The following is a 20,955-nucleotide window of genomic DNA, read 5'->3' as shown; positions in this document are numbered from 1 at the left end:
AGAGATAGACAAAGATAGATGGGGAAAGACACAGACCTTGATATAAACAGACGGGGAAAGAGACAGAGAAATAGAAACAGACAAGGAGAGAGACAGACAGGCAGATAGGGAAAGAGACAGACAGGAAAAAACAGACAAAGAAATGGGGAGACAGACGGGGAAAAGACAGACCTGGGAAAGAGACAGACCTGGAAAGAGACAGATGGGGAAAGAAACAGAGAGCTAGAGACATACAAAGAAAGAGACAGACCTGGAAAGAGACAGATGGGGAAAGAAACAGAGAGCTAGAGACATACAAAGAAAGAGACAGACAGAGACAGGCAGATGGGGTAAGAGACAGACAGAGAAAGACAGACGGGGAAAGAGACAGACGGGAAAGAGACAGACGAGGAAAGAGGCAGACCTGGAAAGAGACAGACCTGGAAAGAGACAGACCTGGAAAGAGACAGACCTGGAAAGAGACACCTGAAAAGAGACAGACAGACAGGGAAAGAGACAGACGGGGAAAGAGACACACCTGGAAAGAGACAGATGGAGCACATTACTTGGCCAATTTAGTTAAATCTGTGTGGAATATCTGTGGTGTTGAAATATATGTTGTGAAATGCTTCTATTAGTTTAGTTTTTGCCTTTTAATAATTACATTTCTATCTATTTGTTTTGTTGTTTTTCTGTGCACAATACATTTTTGTTAATACATTCTATTTTGTTAACAGCAGTTATTAACCTGGGCGAAGCCGGGTAGTACAGCTAGTAATAAATAAATTAAATATTCCTTTTATCCATTGACTTATCCGGAAATATCCTTTCACGAGTTTTACGAGTGACATGCAGTCCTGTGGTTTCTGGCAATAGAAGGTCACAGCGTTTGGCTGTGCAAAATGCTCCCTGACTTTCTATTATTCCTGCTGTCAGTATTCAGTGTACTAGGTATCTCCATTTCACACCATGGTCTGAATAAGGTATTCAGACCAATGAGGCTTAAGAAATCAGGATAGTTTAAAAAATATAATTTTTTTATTCAAAATTCATTATATTAAAAAGTATAAGCAAAAAGCTCCACAGTATAACACCTGGGGACATGGAGGTGGGCCAGAATAACTAGGTGGTAAGAACAGTGAATTGTAATTGCACTATACAAAGTCTCAATTGGCATAGAAAAATAATAAATTCATCAGTAAATTGGATCACAAATGGTGCATAAATAGATCAATAAATATAAAGTGCTCTATGCTGTTCTGACCACTGATCAATATAAATAATCCAAAGCTATATAAATACAACTATTAAAACTTAGTTTTTACAGTTAGATGCAATATATCATATGATATCTGAGTTTGCACACGTATGTGGATTATAAATCACAGTATAATGCTACAATCTATGCTTAATTAGATGGGATTAAAGTGCCCTGTGCTGTGCAATATCGCTGACACTTGTAAACCATTCAAATAGTAAGATGCGCATGTCTAATGCTGCTCCTTGTTTGAGGCTAAATAACCCGGTCATAAACAACCATATGATTATAGGAGACACCCAGATAAGCACAATAATTACTACTGGCCACTAGATCCACGTCCCGCTATCCCAACGTACGTTTCGCTACTTCTTCTTCGGGGGGCGTGTTAAGGTAGAGGGCAGTGGTCTTTTTATAGTGTGCTGTCCTGTGAGGGAGATTATTCTCACCAGCATGTAATGGCTCCTGATCACGGAACTGTTCATTGTAAAACTGACTTCCACTTAGTGGTGGTGGAACACATGCTGCGTTACATTGATCACATGACAACGGAAGCCGCGCAGCGGCATAAAATACCACTGAATGGAAGTCACAGCGATCTCAGACATCTCAGACCTGATGAGGACATTCTACACAGAAACAGTGATATGAATGTAGATTTCAATCATGGGAAAGATGTCCTTATACTAATTCCATGAAAATGAATATATAAATAAATATTAGGAATGAGATATACAGTGAGAATTAGATAAGCACTTATATGAATTACATTGTTAAAATAATAAATCGTGATGGTGGGTAGATAAATACATATAAAATATTATAAATATGCAATAAATTATAATAGTGACAGTGCATAAATACAGTATATTAATATAAATATAATAAAATAATTCTATATTACATTTTAATATGTATAAACACAAATATATAATTGATATATACATGAGCAGTGCTATGTGCATAATACGAGCTGCAACCCCTGAGAGTGTACCCACAGTGGTATTAATGAAAAAAATCACGCAAAATTAGTCATTAGAAAATAGAAAATATATCATGCGCATTGTGTGGCGCCCTGGACAAGCCAGGTCGTCACAAGTACTACACCAACACACCCCACACCCCGGTTAGGCACACCGAAGCCAAACACAAAATCCTTGTTGCCTTCCTCCAGGGGCTGATGTCCACACCAGGGGGTGGGCCAGGCGGTTGGTCCCGCCCACCGAGGAGTTCACAGTCCTGGAGGCGAGAAAAGGAGTCAGATTAGTTTTGGAGAGGAGTTGAGGAGGAGTGAAGAGAAGTGGCAGTAGAGGAGACTGACCGTGTCTGGGTGTGTGGCCCGGGCACAAGCAGCAAGGTTGGCAGACGGTGGTGACCGTCTGCAGGAGAGGCTAATCAGAGTGAACCGTAAGGACCGTGGACGGGTGGTGGCCCGCCGGTACCGGATCGGAGAGCAAAGAGAAGCCAGCACCATTCGGCAGGGCCTACGGACACCGACCAGGCTTAGAGTCACCATAAAACAGGTCAAATCCGTTAGCGAAGGGAACCTCCGGGGTTTCCCAGCAGCCAAGACCCGATTGAAGGCAACAGCTCAAACCGTAGAGGGAAACACAGTCACCGCCAAGGCTACAGTTCCCAGGGCCAGAGCCTGCGGGCAAAAGGGGCTCCTTCAGCACCCATCCAAGCTGGGGAGCGGGTTACCGGTGGGAAGCCATTAGAGCCGTATACATTACACAGGTGCAGGGAAAGGCAGTCACCATCAACCTGCCGGGAGGAGAAACACCGCAGCCGTCTGTGGGACCCGTCCATCCAGCCGTTTGTTTTACCGGAGACTTTGTATTCATCATTGGCTGAGTAACTACCACCGTGCCGTGCGGCACAGCGCTGCCCCCGCGACCCTGCACCTCGCCAGGCCCCGAAGCCCGCCTGCCAACCATCCCTACCCCATCACCGGGCCCCGGGACAACCAAACCCCCTACCCACGGAGGGGAGAAAACAACATCTAAGCTGCTCCTTGTCACCGCTCCCGGGATCCCCGTCCAGAGCAGCGGTGGTGTAACAACCTCACCACAACCGTGGGTGGCGTCACGGACAATATCACTAAACCACAAACATTCCCCCTTTTCACTCACGGGCGAGGAACGCCGCTCGAGTCCCCGGGATCCGGCAAACCGCTCGAGCCACCACCGAGCAGTAGCAGCAGCAGCCGTAGCCGGACCCGAGCAGTGGGTGAGCGCAGCGTCCCCTCCTCCGCCCGCGACAATAGCACATGTCACCACCCACAAGATACGGCGATGGCAGAGGCAATCCGCATGAAATGATAACATAATGTAGTGCTACTGAGTATAATCATATTTAAACACTATCACCCTAAAAGAACAATTGTCCAGGGGTGACTGGACTGAACCACATTTGATCCATATAAATGTCCACTGTATATTAGTTCTTCATCCAAACATCATTTTCTGTGAGAGAGGGAATGAAATGAATGAAACAAACAGTTAAAATCACACTAAAATAAACACTACTAAAAAAAAAAACACATACCCACCCATAAAAACATTCTCATGTATTACTATAACTTACAAAAAGGCCTCAAATTCCATCGTTTCATTTAATCCCTGAGGGCTCAGTGTGTCTAATCTGAATATCCACCGACTTTCTACTCGAGCCAATGCCTTTCTATTATTCATGTTGTCAGTATTCAGTGTACTAGGTATCTCCACTGCTGGGTTTTCATCCTTTTCATTTAGGACCCAGCGGAGCTCCTCTATCCTTCATCTGCTAATCATCTGTATTTCCCCTTGGGTTTAAATACTCAAATTTTTCCCTGGACTTGTGCTGGTGCAAGCAGGTGGCTTGCACTCATCAGTAGGATTGTAGCTGCTTTTTGCTGAACATCTTGCTGAGTCGTCTAGAGAGAGGTTATTTGTGGTTTTCCCCTCGTTTGTTATCCCTGTGTGTCCTTTAGCGCCTAGTGGGGTTGACAAAGAGCTCATCCCATTCGCTCCCTACCTGGGGCCCAGATCAGGGTCAGCCTAGGCGTAGATATCCCGCTCGGCGCATAGGTGTGGAATCTATTTAGAGTGGTGAGGGAACCCAGGTCCCAGCGGTAGGCTTGGTCAGGGGTCACCATCTCCCCCTTCCCTAGACACAGGGTTTCCCTTCCTTCTCGCTGTTTGCTTAGTGCTTCCTAGCGTGACAATTATGGGATGTTTTACCATTCCTGATCATTTAGTGATCACACAGCTACATGGTTTCTTATAAATAAAGTCCAGTATCCGAACTTGTGTCTTGTAACCTACAGAATTAGATACTTATCCCTTTCATTCCCAGGCGATTTTCCGTTTTTCCCTCCCTTTCTTCCTAGTGCCATAACTTTTTTATTTTCCATCAATATGAGGACCTGTTATTTGTTGGACAAGTTGTACTTTTGAATAAAACCATTCATTCTGACTAGGGATGATCGAATACCTCAAATATTCGGCAACGCCCAAATTCACCGAATAGGTCGCCGCTATTCGACTATTTGCGAATATTTGATGCGCAATGTAAGTCTATGGGAAACCCGAATAGTTGCCGAATAGCAACTATTCGGGCTTCTCATAAACTTACATTGCGCATCGAATATTCGCATAGCGGCAACCTTTTCGTCAGATATTCGCAAAGCCGATTATTGCCGAACATTTGTGATATTCGATCATCCTTAATTCTGACCCATATTGTACTGGAAATCAGTAAAACAAATCCAAGTGCGGTGAAATTGCAAAAAAACAGCAATTGCACAATTGTTTTTAACTTTTTTTTATTTACCATGTTCACTATTTTGAAAAGCTGACCAGACATTATGATACCTCAGGTCGGTACGAGTTCGTAGACACCAAACATGTATAGTTTTACTTTTATCTAAGTGGTGAAAAAAAATTCAGAAATTTGTAAAAAAGAATTGCGTTTTTGTCGCCATTTTTCGAGGCTCGTAGTGTTCTCATTTTTTGGGATCTGAGACTTATAATGGCTTATTTTTTGCGTCTTCAGCTGATGTTCTTAATTTCATCATTTTTGAATAGATGCAACATTTTTAATTTTTTGGTGTTTGGAATTTTTTCCTCACTGCGCCATGTACCGATCAGTTTAATTAACTTTATATTTTGACACATTGGGCATTTCTGAATGCAGAGATACCAAATATGTGGGTGGGGGTTAATTGTTTTATTCTCAATGGGGCAAAAGGCAAGTGATTTGACCTTTTTTTTTGTTAAATATTTTTTAAAACTCTTCTTTTTAACATTTTTTATTGATTTTACTAGTTTTTACTAGACTTTATGACTGCACAATCTGATTGCTTGTGCTGATCAGAGCGATGGGTGGGCACCTGTTAGGGCCAGGTGGACGGACAGACCCAGGAGGTGGATAAACTGGGCCGAACACCTTACTGGAGGCAAGGGGTCCGGTAGCCGGAGCACAACAGGTAGCAGGACAGTCCGTTCAAAAGAGTGGAGTGGAGAAGTCCCTGGGACCACGGAGTCACTGATGGTAGTCCGGGTGACGGAGCTCAGGTTCGGAGGCCGAGATGTTGTCAGGCAGATTCCGGAACCGATGGAGCGAGAGGACGGATCACCACAGGGATCAGAGATGGTACGGACTGACGGGATGGCAGACAGTCAGCGTTCGGGGTTCGGGAATCGTCAGGACCGGATGGCGAGGCAGGAGCGGTTCTAGAAGAGAGATAGGTAAGTATACCAGCAGACGCAAGGAGACCTGACTCCTAGCTTAGGGAAACACGAAGAACAGGCCCCGCCCACTTGGACATTAAACCCCTTTATACCCTGTACCTGTGTGTTCAATATCCTGTCAGTGGACGCTGGCCCTTTAAGAGAGGGTCAATGACCGCGCGCGCGCGCCCTAATGCGCATGCGCGAGGCCCGGGTGCCAGAAGCCAGGGCAGGGAGCGGTGAATAGGAAGCAGGGGAGCCGGCCTGGAGCAGAGCTGCCGACGGGCGCCGGGAGCGGGGACCGAGCCGCCTGGGGACCGCAGGTGATGGGGGCTGGAGGCTGTGGAGCGGGGGACGCCTAACACAGGAGCCGGGGAGCGAAGAAGGGAAGCCGAGGAGCGTGGCAGGTGAGCCGGGGAGCGGGACAGGGGACCCGGGGAGCGTGACAGCACCTCATGGATGCCCATCCTATTTACATTTGGACTAGGGGGGTCTGCTTCAAAAGAATAGATAATTTGCAAAAATTTCCAGTGGTTGGTTGTATGTGATGCATTTTTCCCCCCATAGGAGTGGGTTGTGGTAATGCCGTAGACACATTTGTAAAAGTAAGTTAAGGGCTTTTATGTAATTTGACAAGATATGGATGCCAGAAATGCGAAACGTTTCCGCTCAGTAATGTTGAACTCGTGTACCATCTAGTGTCTTAAACGTATAACTACATTTTTGAATTTGTGAATTGAATATATCACTGCTAGTAGAGCTAATGAAAGGCAACCTGTCACCGACAAAAACTATATTTACCCGCATATTCATTGGAGATCAAAATTAGAGAACAATATACGATCACTTGCTTTTATCAGAAATAATATAATCTACATGGATCAACATTTGAATGGTTTATGTAAGGGGTGCACCATGCCACTAGAACAGTGTTTTACAAAAGATCCAAAGTTTATCAACGTAAAACCTTTATTTTGCCCAAAACGTGATGATCATAATTAGAGAACAACAATGACTGTAGCACAGAGAAAGATTATAACTAAACCTTCTGCAGGTAACAACAGTCACCGATCAGTAGGACGTGTACCGGCGTGTGACGTGTAGGCCATCACTATGAATGACTTCAGCACATCTGTGGACACAGGATATCACAAACGAAAAAGACCTCAAATTTACTTAAAATGAAAAATTTTATTGATATATTAAAAAATTTAATAGACACCCTGTGATTAAAAAACACACAAGGGAAAATGAGGGGGAGGAGCTAAATACGTGGGGTCCCTATAGCACCCTATGGGATCTGGCTCCTACTTACCAACGGAGGGTATGACACCGTAACTGTTTTGGGCGCCCCCGTTCCACGTTGGCTTACCCTGACTAAGCCCTAAATTAGTGACATACAATGGATATCACTAGTCTCTCACACTGCTCTGGTGGGATTTTGGTCCGCTCTTCTTCCAGTCTCTTCCACAGTTTTTTGACTGTTGTGTGTTTTTTCGCCATAATTTTGTCACCAAGGATTTTCCAGAGGTTTTCTATTGGGTTTAGATCAGGACTCCGGGTGGCCATTTCATCATTTCAAGGTTTTCTGTTTCAAGGAACTGCTTTCCCCCCTTTGCAGTGTGGCAGGGAGCATTGCCCTGCATGAGAATTGCTGGCTGATTGAGTGATGAACACAAGTACGGAACCACGTGTTGTTGACGAAGGTTCTGATCCACACTTGCATTCACTCTGCCATGTAGCTGTATGAGAGGTTCAACTCCTGCTGCAGAAAACATTCCCCAAACCATGACACTTCCTCCACCACCTTTCACTGACTTCTTAACACACTTTGGGTTCAGTCTTTCCTAGTTTGTCAATGAACATAATGTTTCCCATCAGATCCACAAAAATTAAACTTGCTGTCATCACTAAAATGAATTGTGGACAGTTTCTCCTCTGTCCACACAACATGCTCCTCAACAAAGGTGAGTTTGGCCTTTTGATTTTTTCTGCTAATGAGAGGTTTGGTCACTGCAGAGTGGCCTTTCAGTCTAAATGCTCTTAAACATTGTGACACTGTATGACGAGACAGATCCTTACCCTGCTCAGTGTTGAACTGGCAAGCAATTTCAGCTGTGTTGAAATGATTACCCTTGGAAGGTCTCCACATTATCCTGTCCTCTCTTCCATTTGTATTTCAAGGGTGACCAGGCTTCTTGGGGGACTTGAAAGAGTTTGTGATGTTGTAAAGATGCAATATTCTCAAAATTACAGACTTGGAACAACCAATGTCTCTTGCTATGTGTAACGTCCTGGAGGTGGATTCACTGGGTCGTGCACCAGACTCCCCCAGTGAGGCAACCCGGAGCTAACCCTATACAGGGACTGTCCGATCACCCCATCAGAGGGCCCAGATGCACGGTAGCCGGAACACTAGGGGTACGGGATCAGAGTCCTTCAGAGATCTTGTACGGGAATGTCTCTGTGTCCAACGAACACCGGAGGCCAGACGGATGACTGGAACCGGATTCAGGTGCCGGGTAAGAACCGCAGACGGGGTACGGGTCCAGCGAGACATGAAGGCTGATGTTACCAGGTGAAGTCGGGGATCGGTGACGGGTTCAGGCTGACGGTAGATGGCGGGATCTTCAGCAGACAGTCACCGGAAGACTTCCTGGGGAATCAGCAGTCAGGACCAGGTTAAGGTGGCAGGACGGGTTCTGCGGAAGAGACAGAGTTAAACGGGGGCAAGGCACAAAGGGACCTGAACACCTAGCTATGGGAACACGTTGATCAGGCACCGCCCACATGGAAAGGAATTCCTAATATACCCTGTACCTGTAATTGACCATTTCCTGTTTCCTGGACGCTGGCCCTTTAAGAAGAGGTGAGTGAGCGCGTGCGCCCTAATGCGTTTGCGCGAGGCTCGTGTGCCGGAGACCAGAGCAGGAAGCGGTGCAGGAGATGCAGGGGGACCAGACAGAGTGTCCTGGGTCGCAGGGGGATGCCGGGACCAGCGGGCAAGAGGCACGGAGGACGCAGAGGAGAGAGAGTGAGGAGGGCAGCCGCGGGCAGAAGGATCGGGAACTGGAGCGGTGAGTGACAGACGGCGCCGGGACTCGGGGAGTGCGACACTATGGCTGATAGGGTCACCCCTTTGGCCTTTATCTAGACAACCTGCTGCTGTAGGGTTACAGTCACTTTGGATGGTCAAAGTCAGTGCAAACTGGAAAGTTAGGCTGCCAGTTACATAGGGTTCATCAGATAATTAAAGTGAACCTGTCACCAGATTTGGTGAGTATAAACTGTGGCCACCACCAGTGAGTTCTTATATACAGCATTCTAACATACTGTATATAAGAGCCCAGGCCGCTGTGTAGAACATAAAGATCACTTTATAATACTCACCTAAAGGGCAGTGCAGACTGGTCGGATAGGTGTCTCCGTTCTCCGGTACCGGCGTCTGCTCTTTCGGCCATGTCTGTTCTCCTTCTTCTGAAGTCTGGGTGCATGACGTGTTCTACGTCATCCACACTAGGAGGTCCTGCGCAGGCGCATTTTGATCTGCCCTGAGCAGGGCGGATGAAAGTATTGTAGTGCGCCTGTGCAGGACCTAATGAGGGATCCTGAATTTGTGGAGGACTGAAGGATATAAAAGGACATACCGATTAAATGACAAAAAGTTAAAAAATATTGAAGTAATGATGTCAAAATGTAAATAAAGAAAAAAGAAAAATGTTTGCGTATGTGTGTGTGTGTGTGTGTATTAAAGTGTATGACTTGAAAGTGGTTGCCGTTATTGTAACACTGAAAAATTGCGCCAAGATTTGAAATACAGAGGGCAGTCTTCTGACGTAATCGTATGTATATATAGGGTTACTTCCTCTATTGTAGCAGTTTGATGGTTCCTTGATGTCTTGATGAAGGAGACAGTCAATCTCTGAAATGCATTGCCCTGACATGTATAAAGAATAAAGAAATGGAATAATCAACCTCTGTCCTCTAGTGATTTTTTCTATACTGAATGCACTGTAATATAGTGGTGTTTTATAAAGTGAATGTCTAATTTCTGCTGCTGCTGGAGAGCGCGGGCTGATGATGTAGCAGAGACGGAGCAGTGCAGCGGTGCGCCCCCTAGTGACAGAAAGTTTAATGTGTTTTATCATATACTGTATTTTACCATCTAATGTGTGTTTTATAGTAACTGTATTGTATAATGTATATTAACTTCATTTAAGTGAGTGGTTGTGCTTTACTATCATCCTGCCAGCACTTTGGGTGCTGGAATTTCCTTTCCCTCACTTACCAGCAGGTATGACTCCTGCTATTATCCAATAACTTGCTTGGACTGAATTAAAAGCCTCTTTGTCTGCTATACAGTTTTGCAGACAGTAAAGCGGGAACAATGGCACAAAGCTTCGGCCTCACTTCCCATAATCCAGCTCTGCCTCTGCTTCTGGAGATGGATCACACATGATGGAATACACAGTAAATTTAAAGGGATCGTCACACTTTGAAGGAATTTTTGGGGTTGAAAAAACAGAGTAAAAGGAATGCTGCAAGCCCATAAAATAACTATATGAACACTATGTCCTTATGTAAATACCGTGAAAATAACAAAGCCCTTTAGCTAATCTGTACATATTCACACTCATCCACAAGGCGAGAGGCAAGGTATATTGTGCACAATAAATTACCTTGTCAAAATAGTGCGAAGCCCCAAGCAATTTCACATAGCACGAGAATGTGTATACATATAAAGTAAAAATACAATATATCACAAAAGTGAGTACACCCCTCACATTTTTGTAAATATTTTTATGTGGAACAGCACAGACGATATGACACTTTTATACAATGTACAGTGTCAGTGTGCAGCTTGTATAACAATGTACATTTGGTGCCGTCTAAATAAGTCAACACACAGCCATTAATGTCTAACCCGCTGACAACAAAAGTGAGTGCACCCCTAAGTTGAAATGCTCACGTTGTCATTTACACACACTCTCATACTGGTCACTTGAAGTTCAGCAGGGCTCCTCATGGCAAAGATTTCTCTCAGGATCTGAAAAAAATAATTTTTGCTCTAGATAAAGATGGCCAAGGCTATAGGAAGATTGCCAATACCCTTACACTGAGCTGCAGCACGGTGGTTAACACCATACAGAGGTATAACAAGACAGGTTCCATTCAGAACATGGTCAGCAAAAGAAGTTTAGTGCACCAGCTCAGCATCATATCCAGAGGTCATGTTTTCAAAATAGACGTATGAGTGCTGCCAGCATTGCTGCAGAGGTTACAGAGGTGGGAGATCCGTCTGTCAGGGCTCAGACCATACACCGCATACTGCATCACATTGGTCTGCATGGCTGTCATCCCAGAATGAAGCCTCTCCTAAAGATGATGCACAAGAAAGCTAAGTTTAGCCCCAAAAGAAAGCAGACTCCCCCTCAAAGAATTGTGCTTACCAGGTCCCAAACAATTAGAGTTGGCAAGTGAACGGGCTCTCACATACAAATCTGCATTGCTGTCAGGTTCCACTGCGTTGTTCCCCCTGGTGCCTGGAAACAGCATCACATACGGAGTGAACTAGTAGCCGATCTGTTGGGAGAGTTGCAGTGTAATACAGCTGGAACGGCGAAGGACCTGACAGCTCTCTCTGTGTGAGAGCTCATCCACCATTAGCACTTGCCAACTGTAATTGTTTTGGGTCTGGTGAGTGCGATTTATTTTTTTCTTTGAGGGGGATATGCTTTATTGGGGGGGGATGCCTGCTTTCTTTTGGGGTGTCTACTTTCTTTGATGAAGAGTCCTGCTGTATTCCTTAACTTTTTTAGCTGCTTGGACACTTCCTTATGGAACTGCAACTAGCAGTAGGGCTTATATTTAAAGTATAGTCAAAAAAAACCCCAAAATCCTACTAGGGCTTATTTTCAGGATAGGTCCTATATTCGGGGAAACAGGGTAGCTGTGCACTGACTCTCCTTTCTTCTTTATTGTCCCGCACTTCTGGCTTTGACGTATCAGCACCGTGACATCACTATATTGTGCCTCCTGTGCTCAGATGTGCAGCACATCAAAACTCTTGCTGTAGAGACCGGAGCAGTGGGGAAACAAGGAGGGGTGACTATTTTGCTTTTTTTTTCTTCAATCAATGGGTACATTATACAGGCTGGGCCATAAGTATGGATACACCCTGATAAAATGGAAGTAGTTGCTGATATCACCTCCCCGTTTGTGGCATATTAGTACATGGGAGGGGCAAAACATTTGAGGCCGGGTGACACCCATGGCAGCCATCTGCAAAGCTGTCATTTTCAATTGAACTTTACTTTTTTTCAATGGGTAGGGGGTCATGTAACTAATCAAACTCATAGAGAATTGCACAAGAAAATGGTGTGCTCATTTTTAACGTAGCTTTATTCATTATCGAGTTATTGACACGTTTGTGACATGGAACAATGACAGTAACCCACTAAAGGTTGTGCTCAAAGTGCTGCCCATTGTGTTGAATTGTCAACACAATTCTCTTCTCCCACTCTCGACACACCGAGAGCAACACCGCAGATCCAGAATCCAAGATGTGGGGCACCTGAAACATACAGGAGGCATGTGGTAGCATTTCTCCTGTGGTATTGCTCTTTTGGGGGTTAATAAAGTGGTGAAAGAGGGGGCTTTTTTGTCTTTCATTTCAAGTAAAGGATTTTTGGGGTGTTTGTGTTTATTTACTTTTATTTATAGATTAGTGATGGAGGTTGTCTCATAGATGCCTGCCATCACTAATCTAGGACTTAGTGGCAGCTATGGACTGTTATTAACGCCTTATTACCCGATTACCACTGCACCATGGCAACGGGAAGAGCCGAGTCCAGCGCCAGAATTGGCGCATCTAATGCATGGGCCACTTCTGGGTCAGCTGCGAGCTGCTATTGCTAGGTTGGAAATGGCCAAATAACTATGGCCCTTCCCATCCTCATAATATCAGACCCCAGTTGTCTGCTGCACCTTGGCTGGTTTTAGAAAAATGCGGAGGGACCCCAAGTCATTTTTTTTGTAAATAAATCAAATAATTAAAAAAAAAAGTGTTGGATCCCCTCAATTTTTAATAACCGGACAAGGTACATCAGATAGCTGAGGGTTGCAGCCTGCAGCTGTTGCTGTTCCAGTGCTGGATATGAAAAATTGGGGTGAACGCCACGTCATTTTTTTTTTACCAAAAAATAATTTAAAAAACAGCTGGGCAAGCTAGCTATCCCTTTATCTATCGAGCTATTCTGTTATTTCTTTCTATCTATTCTATCTGTTCTTTTTAATTATCTATTCTATATGTTCTATCTATTCTTTCTATTTTTTCCATCTATCTATTCTTTCTATTTTATCTATCTATCTATCTATATTTATTATTTATCTATCTATATTTATCTATCTATTCTAGCTATCTATCAATAGTCCTTTCCTATCATATTTTGTTTCTCCTTTAAAAAAAAAAAAATACATTAACCAAACCGTGGCAAAAATGCACCAAAACGCGCTAAAAATGCATGCATTTGATACTTCTGGCCAGAGGTGCATTTTTCTGCCAGAGGGTGCGTTTTTCGCTGAAGAAACAAAACTGCAGTGTGCGCACATACCCTTACTGATAGTTACATATCTCATACTGGTGACTCCTCCTTTGATTTATAATAATCTCTGGAGGCGGGGTCTCATGCACATCAGTGTCCCGCCCATAGATCTTAACAGCTCATTTACATATAAGAAAAACATGGATATCTCTGAAATAAGACATCGGATCACAGATATCAAAATATAATTTTATTCAGCCTCCTATGACCTACATGTCCGTATAGACGGCATAGGAGGGTTGATCGTATTGAGAAATTCCCTTTAAACAAAAAAATATATATAAAGAAATAAGAAACACACAGACTCGTGACTTAAGCTAAAATGTATTTATTGAATTAGAAGTAATGATAACAATGTCTGTCACATTCATAAGCTGCAATGTAGTCTATACACAGTTATAAACAGTCATCTATAAACATAATTTACAATTACTATAAGAAATAAACCAAAAAATGTACATTCTGTGTTTAAAAAAAAAAAAATATATATGCGCACATACTTGGAACTGAGGTTCTTCGAGGGATGTAGGGGCTAAAATTATTATGCACTACTGTTTTCTTTTCAGAATTTTATCATTGCAAAAAACAACAAAGTCTAAAGAGTGATTTACACGCTGCGATATTGCTAGCGATTGCTAGCGCTGTCGTGCGCGATAGCACCCTCCCCCGTTGTTCGTGCGATATGTGGTGATCTCTGCCGTAGCGAACATTATCGCTACGGCAGCGTCACACGCACATACCTGCCCTGCGACGTCGCTGTGACCGCCGAACAATCCCTCCTTCAAGGGGGAGGTGCGTTCGGCGTCATAGCGACGTCACTGCAGCGTCACTAAGCGGAGGAGGGGAGGAGATGAGCGGCCGGAACATGCCGCCCACCTCCTTCCTTCCTCATTGCCGGTGGCCGCAGGTAAGGAGATGTTCGTCGTTCCTGCGGCGTCACACATAGCGATGTGTGCTGCCGCAGGAATGACGAACAACCAGCGGCATGCACCACCAACGATATTATGAAAAGGAGCGACATGTCAACGATCAACGATTTTTGACGTGTTTGCGATCGTTGATCGTCGCTCCTTGGTGTCACATGCTGCGATGTCGCTAACGGCGCCGGATGTGCGTCAATAACGACGTGACCCCAACAATATATCGTTAGCGATGTCGCAGCGTGTAAAGCACCCTTAACTCTTAATTACAAACAAATGTTGGTTAGAACGCTCCTTCATTAAATATCAGCTTATATAAAAATGCTGGCAATCACCCGATAAATAAGCAAACTGATCATTCATGGCAGACTTAAAGGGGTATTCCCATATCTAAGTTCCTATTCTAATATGTAGTAGGTATAATAATAATATTAGAAACTACCTCCAATTAGAAATGTAGTATAGTTCTTCTGATTAGCTATGTCTGTTACCTCATGTGCAGGGCATTGCTGGACCTTAGGTGTCCATGGACAGCCACTACATATTAGGATAGGATCTTGAAAATGGGAATACCCCTTTAAAGTCATTGTCATATCAGCTGCACATCATTCTGGGTAAACGGGGCATGTGTTACCGATAACGATAATATTTTATGTGCACATAACAATCATATTGATAATCAGTCTATGAGCATAGAATTCTGACCACCTGTATAAAACAACACATAAACAACTGCCAACTGCAATCGTAAAAAACTGCGAATGTAAAAAGAATCTGTCACCAGATCAAAAGTGTTCAGTTTTTGCTCTTATTTTATTCCTGCTTTTCCTTGAGTATTTTTTATGTTTTCTTTTTTTAATCCACTATATTGTTACACAGATATGGGCCTTTTAATGTTATGCTAAGACTTTACAAGGAGGGGAGGCTCACAAGATCCTCAGGGGCGTGTCATTAGCCTAGTATGTATTATTCCCCAGTGAGCCACGCCTCCTTGGTAAAGAATATAACAATTAGCACTAAATGAAAAAAGGCCCATATCCAGATGGTGGATTTCAAAAAGAAAAATAAAGGAAAACAAGGGGGAGAAGCATGAATAAAATAAGAACATGTATAAATAATTCACTTCATCTACAGGTCCTCTATAAGTCTCTGTTCAAACTAAATGTGTCTTACAACTCAGATGATGATTGACAGACGTTATTGTCATTTTTTTGTCAAGATTTACATGTATTTGATGGCAAAAAATGGTACTCTCGCTATCAAAAGTGACAGAAACCTTGATGGAGCATCCATATGAAGAGACGGGATTGTGAGCATATCCACTTTGTTCATTTATGATCCAAAGATCAAAGTGACTCTTTATATACCACATTAATATACTATACCCTTTCTTAAATTAGACCAATGTGGTCGATGTCCTATAAGATATTGGTGTCTGGACCTGGTTGGTGTATTGGTGTTGTGTCTGGACCTGGTTGGGTTATTGGTGTCTGGACCTGGTTGGGATATTGGTATGTGGACCTGGTTGGAATATTGGTGTCTGGACCTGGTTGGGGTATTAGTGTCTGGACCTCGTTGGGATATTGGTGTCTGGACCTGATTGGGGTATTGGTGTCTGGACCTGGTTTGGATATTGGTGTCTGAACCTGGTTGGGGTATTGGTGTCTGGACCTGGTTGGGGTATTGGTGTCTGGACCTGGTTGGGGTATTGGTGTCTGGACCTTGTTGGGATATTGGTGTCTGGACCTGGTTGGGATATTGGTGTCTGGACCTGGTTGGGATATTGGTGTCTAGACCTGGTTGGGATATTGGTGTCTGGACATGGTCGGGATATTGGTGTCTGGACATGGTCGGGATATTGGTGTCTGGACCTGGTTGGGGTGTTGGTGTCTGGACCTGGTTGGGATATTGGTGTCTGGACCTGATTGTGGTAAAGGTGTCTGGACCTGGTTGGGATATTGGTGTCAGGAAATGGTTGGGATATTGGTGTCTGGGCCTGGTTGGGGTATTGGTGTCTGGACCTGGTTGGGGTATTGGTGTCTGGGCCTGGTTGGGGTATTGGTGTCTGGGCCTGGTTGGGGTATTGGTGTCTGGACCTGGTTGGGGTATTGGTGTCTGGACCTGGTTGGGGTATTGGTGTCTGGACCTGGTTGGGGTATTGGTGTCTGGACCTGGTTGGGATATTGGTGTCTGGACCTGACTGTGGTAAAGGTGTCTGGACCTGGTTGGGGTATTGGTGTCTGGACCTGGTTGGTGTATTGGTGTCTGGACCTGGTTTGGGTATTGGTGTCTGGACCTGGTTGGGATATTGGTGTCTGGACCTGGTTGGGATATTGGTGTCTGGACCTGGTTGGGATATTGGTGACTAGACCTGGTTGGGATATTGGTGTCTAGACCTGGTTGGGATATTGGTGTCTGGACATGGTTGGGATATTGGTGTCTGGACATGGTTGGGATATTGGTGTCTGGACCTGGTTGGGATATTGGTGTCTGGACCTGGTTGTGGTAAAGGTGTCTGGAGCTGGTTGGGATATTGGTGTCAGGAAATGGTTGGGATATTGGTGTCTGGACCTGGTTGGGGTATTGGTGTCTGGCCCTGGTTGGGGTATTGGTGTCTGGACCTCGTTGGGATATTGGTGTCTGGACCTGATTGGGGTATTGGTGTCTGGACCTGGTTGGGATATTGGTGTCTGAACCTGGTTGGGGTATTGGTGTCTGGACCTGGTTGGGGTATTGGTGTCTGGACCTGGTTGGGCTATTGGTGTCTGGACCTTGTTGGGATATTGGTGTCTGGACCTGGTTGGGATATTGGTGTCTGGACCTGGTTGGGATATTGGTGTCTAGACCTGGTTGGGATATTGGTGTCTGGACATGGTCGGGATATTGGTGTCTGGACATGGTCGGGATATTGGTGTCTGGACCTGATTGGGGTGTTGGTGTCTGGACCTGGTTGGGATATTGGTGTCTGGACCTGATTGTGGTAAAGGTGTCTGGACCTGGTTGGGGTATTGGTGTCTGGGCCTGGTTGGGGTATTGGTGTCTGGGCCTGGTTGGGGTATTGGTGTCTGGACCTGGTTGGGATATTGGTGTCTGGACATGGTCGGGATATTGGTGTCTGGACCTGATTGGGGTGTTGGTGTCTGGACCTGGTTGGGATATTGGTGTCTGGGCCTGGTTGGGGTATTGGTGTCTGGACCTGGTTGGGGTATTGGTGTCTGGGCCTGGTTGGGGTATTGGTGTCTGGGCCTGGTTGGGGTATTGGTGTCTGGACCTGGTTGGGGTATTGGTGTCTGGACCTGGTTGGGGTATTGGTGTCTGGACCTGGTTGGGGTATTGGTGTCTGGACCTGGTTGGGATATTGGTGTCTGGACCTGACTGTGGTAAAGGTGTCTGGACCTGGTTGGGGTATTGGTGTCTGGACCTGGTTGGTGTATTGGTGTCTGGACCTGGTTTGGGTATTGGTGTCTGGACCTGGTTGGGATATTGGTGTCTGGACCTGGTTGGGATATTGGTGTCTGGACCTGGTTGGGATATTGGTGTCTGGACCTGGTTGGGATATTGGTGACTAGACCTGGTTGGGATATTGGTGTCTAGACCTGGTTGGGATATTGGTGTCTGGACATGGTTGGGATATTGGTGTCTGGACCTGGTTGGGATATTGGTGTCTGGACCTGGTTGGGATATTGGTGACTAGACCTGGTTGGGATATTGGTGTCTAGACCTGGTTGGGATATTGGTGTCTGGACATGGTTGGGATATTGGTGTCTGGACATGGTTGGGATATTGGTGTCTGGACCTGGTTGGGATATTGGTGTCTGGACCTGGTTGTGGTAAAGGTGTCTGGACCTGGTTGGGATATTGGTGTCAGGAAATGGTTGGGATATTGGTGTCTGGACCTGGTTGTGGTAAAGGTGTCTGGACCTGGTTGGGATATTGGTGTCAGGAAATGGTTGGGATATTGGTGTCTGGACCTGGTTGGGGTATTGGTGTCTGGCCCTGGTTGGGGTATTGGTGTCTGGACCTGGTTGGGGTATTGGTGTCTGGACTAGGTTGAGATATTGGTGTCTGGACCTGGTTGGGATATTGGTGTCTGGACCTGGTTGGGGTATTGGTGTCTAGACCTGGTTGGGATGTTGGTGTCTGGACATGGTTGGGATATTGGTGTCTGGACCTGATTGGGGTGTTGGTGTCTGGACCTGGTTGGGATATTGTTGTCTGGACCTGACTGTGGTAAAGGTGTCTGGACCTGGTTGGGATATTGGTGTCAGGAAATGGTTGGGATATTGGTGTCTGGACCTGTTTGGGGTATTGTTGTCTGGACCTGGTTGGGATATTGGTGTCTGGACTTGGTTGAGATATTGGTGTCTGGACCTGGTTGGGATATTGGTGTCTGGACCTCGTTGGGATATTGGTGTCTGGACCTGACTGTGGTAAAGGTGTCTGGACCTGGTTGGGATATTGGTGTCAGGAAATGGTTGGGATATTGGTGTCTGGACCTGGTTGGGGTATTGTTGTCTGGACCTGGTTGGGATATTGGTGTCTGGGCCTGGTTGGGGTATTGGTGTCTGGGCCTGGTTGGGGTATTGTTGTCTGGGCCTGGTTGGGATATTGGTGTCTGGACCTGGTTGGGATATTGGTGTCTGGGCCTGGTTTGGGTATTGGTGTCTGGGCCTGGTTGGAATATTGGTGTCTGGACCTCGCTGGATAGATGAAAAGTAGAAAAATACTTGAGTTCAGATCAATTTGGAATGATAAACCTAATAGATGCCACATGACTCAATTGTGTGCTATATTTCATCCAAATATTGGAAATTTTTTTATCTTATTGAAAATTATGTTACCCTAAAAAATTCACATACTACATCAATAAATAATATAACATGAAAAAATTGTATTCTGAATCGACCTCTATTTAAAAATGTCATCACTAGGACACCAAAAAATGCTCAAAAAGACTAGCTGAAAGTATGAACCTTTTTTCTCGAGCATTAGATTGCCAATGTGCAGTTAATGACCCTGTATTTTCTACATTTTACTGGCCACATTGAAACTTTCAGTTCTCCTACTGTTAACTGACAAGGCTCTGTCTCACGCTAAGTACGGGGAGGTACCAAGCGAATGACGAAAAGGGAAGGGAAACCCTGAGTGTAGGGAAAGGTAAGGTGGTGACCTCTGACCAAACCTACTGCTGGTTCATGGGGTCCCTCACCACCCTAGTTGGGTTTTGCACCTATGCGCCGATCTGGATACCTAACCCTAGTGCTGGACCCTAAATAGGGAATAAATAGGATGAGCTCTTCGTCAACCCCACTAAATGCTAAAGACGACACAAGGAGGATACACAGGGGGAAAATGCATGAACCACTTATCTACAGATGACTCAGGTAGAAGTTCAGCAGAGTTTTCAGCAACGATACCACAGAGGAGTAGAAAGCCATCTGCTTGCAACCTCGGCTTGAATGAACTGAAAATATTACCAGCACCAGTCCAAGGAAGGAAGGGGTATTTAAAGACCAAGATAATGCTGTTGATGATCAGCAGCTGGGTGGAAGTCGAGTTCCTGCTGGGTCCAAAAGGGGGAGAGATTATTCCAGCAGGAAAGCTACCTATACCAATGAATACTGACAGCAGGAACAATGGAACGTTAGTGACCTTCTATGGCCAGAAACTACATGACTGTCACCCGTGTCACTCTGCCCTCAATATTATAAACCTATAAACGGGAAAGTCACTGCCTCCTGCAAAATCAGTCTCTCTCCAAAACACTTCTCCTGCTTTTGTAAACATTTACTTAGCCCCTTGGGGGAGGGGGGGTTATTAATTATCAATGATTATCTAGATATTACACTACGGTCTTCATAATATCGCTGATCCTACCTTTTTCAAAACATAGTGCAAATTGCGGGTCAGGATACTGATATTAAACCTGTCATTCTTCCCTTGTTGAAACCCTATATGTCTTTTAATTTTTTTAAGTGTCTACTTAGATCATAAAGAAGGAACAAGTACCGTATACGTTATGACTTATTGTAAAATGTGTGAATTGTGATAAAATTATTTTTTTTCTGGTTTTACGTCTTGTATAGGATTATGTGCAAGTCTTTACTTCCTTTTTGATTATTATGTACTTTTAGACTTAAGGCCCCGTTACACGCTACAATATATCGGGCGATATGTCGTCGGGGTCACGGATTCCGTGACGCACATTCGGCATCGTTTGACATATCGTAGCGTGTGACACCTCCGAACGACTGTGAACGAGCAAAAATACTCATCTTATCGTTGCTCGTTGACGCGTCGTTCATTTTCAAAATATCGGTCACATTCTTGGATGTAGGTTTTCGTCGTTCCTGAGGCAGCACACATCGCTCCGTGTGACACCCCGGGAACGACGAACACAGCTTACCTGCGTCCCGCCGGCAATGCGGAAGGAAGGAGGTGGGCGGGATGTTATGTCCCGCTCATCTCCGCCCCTCTGCTTC

The sequence above is a fragment of the Anomaloglossus baeobatrachus genome, chromosome 7 (assembly GCF_048569485.1).
Source record: "Anomaloglossus baeobatrachus isolate aAnoBae1 chromosome 7, aAnoBae1.hap1, whole genome shotgun sequence".
Classification (NCBI taxonomy): domain Eukaryota; kingdom Metazoa; phylum Chordata; class Amphibia; order Anura; family Aromobatidae; genus Anomaloglossus; species Anomaloglossus baeobatrachus.
The sequence above is the reverse complement of the archived record's forward strand: the minus strand, read 5'-3'. Positions refer to the sequence as shown.